Genomic DNA, 2,211 nt, shown 5'->3' on the forward strand with positions numbered 1-2,211 from the left:
CCATTTAATATGGTCAGAAAATAGAAAAAAGTTATACTGGACTGGCCATTGCCCAGGTCAGCAAAGACCATGTCAGACGTCAGGGTTCCTGGGCGTCTCTTGACAAGGGGGAAAAACATAACTGGAAGAACAACAGCCACAGACAAGACAAAAATCTACTGTGTTTGAAAATCACACCATTATGGATTGCTATTATAAATTGGAACCAATGAAGGGGAGCTATTAAAACATTGGCAAAGAATTTATCCAGATTCAAGTATTAGAAGAATAATTTGGGGTTCCATGAGCTGGGGTGATGCAAGAACAAATCAAAAATAAAATTCAGATATATGATGAGAAAGGAGATTCATTTTATTCCCAAAAGCAAAAGGTATTTGTTTTCGGGAGTCGCTACAGAGAAAATGGGGTCAAGAGTTGGTTTTATAGGGGGACCAGTCCTTGGAGTGAGCTTGGGGATGTGGTTTGTGTACGTGCAGGCTTTAATGTGTGTCCTTCCTGTGCAGATGAAAATGCTTCTGCCCTAGGCTTTGATCCTGAGTGGCATGTGAAATCCAGAACAGCAAATCACACTCAGATATGTAGATTCCATCTCTGGCATTGGAAAAAATGCAGACAAATTGAGGTGTTTGTTCTTGAAACTGTTTCAGAGAATGCTCTTCTGAAAAACTACACAAAAGTATGTGCACCTACCCTTGCATGATTTTTGGGAGGCTCCACAAGTTGTGCAAGAACACAGCCATGTGGCACAAATTCTGGACAGTCTAGAGCAGGGGTCACCAACCCCTGGGCCATGGCCCACTACCGGGCTGTGGCCTATTTGGAACCAGGCATGCTTCTCGGCAAAGGCAGCAGGGGCTGCATCAACAGAGCGGCTTGTGGCAACGGAGGCAGATTGAAAAGCTCAGGTGGTGAGCAGGTTGAAAACCGGAGAAAAATCCAGCAAAGGAAGGCAGGAAGGAATGAAGGAGATTTGGGGAGGAACGAGCAAAATTAAGGCCACACATCCATCCCAGCCTCCTAGATCTCTCTTCTAAAAGGGTGCCAAAAGCCATGTCCATTTCAAGGGGCTCACCCTGGTCAGTTGGGTGTTTGCTGATTTTTTTAAAATTGATGTGGGATGGGTGGATAAGCAAATTAAATAAATACTTTTCCCTGAATGCAAAACGGTTTAGCAGTGTCCTGGGCTGACAGTACTTGTTTTTTTTCCTCCAGTCTACCTCTGTTGAGTGAAGAGAGATATAGAAGTCTTATTCCTCCTTCCTATTCCATGTAATTAATTGCATTGGCCTTTGACGTACCTTACACCAGTGGTTTCCAAACTTTTTTTGGTGATGGAACCCTTCAGTCTAAAGCTTAAGCTGTATAGGATAGGTTCACACCACCATCAGGCCAAGTCAAAATTGTTTTGAAGTCATGGCTGCGTTCACTTAACTCATTTATCCCTGACAATCCCACTGTGGCTTGTGCTGTGGGTCCATCTAACACTATTTTCTTGGTCTTCCCTGATTGACAGCTTTCTTTGGCCCTTTTCCCTGGAGATGTCAGGGTCTTTCGTCTGGCACCTACAGCCTGCAAAACTGTTGTTCTAATACAGAATTACTCTTGCTGTAAAGAAGCACAGGCTTTTCATCTGGGAAGGCCCAAATCAACCATTTCTAGACTAAGGCAGGGGTGTCCAAACTTGGGAACTTTAAGACTTGTGGACTTCAACTCCCAGAATTCCCCAGCCAGCATGGCTGGCTGGGGAATTCTGGGAGTTGAAGTCCACAAGTCTTAAAGTTCCCAAGTTTGGACACCCCTGCACTAAGGAATCTACCCTGTTTCCCTGAAAATAAGACCTCCCCAGATAATAAGCCCAATTGGGCTTTTGAGAGCATGCGCTAAAATTAGCCCTCCCCTCAAAATAAGCCCTCCCTGAAAATATTGTAACATAGCAGCAGCCATGAGGTGACCACACTCACCGCCTCCTGTACCTCAAAAATAATAAGATCTCCCCGAACATAAGGCCAAGTGCTTATTTCAGAGGTCAAAAGAAAATAAGACTCTGTCTTATTTTCAGGGAAACACGGGTACATGGTAAAAACATCTCGTGAAACTACACTCCTGAGTAACCACAGATACTTCCAGTCTTATTTCACCCTTTAAAAAAAAACATTAGGCACATATTGATATCAATTTTGGGCATGAACAAAAGAGAAATAAACATTTCCA

This window comes from Natrix helvetica (assembly GCF_964273705.1).
Source record: "Natrix helvetica genome assembly, chromosome: 2".
NCBI lineage: Eukaryota > Metazoa > Chordata > Lepidosauria > Squamata > Natricidae > Natrix > Natrix helvetica.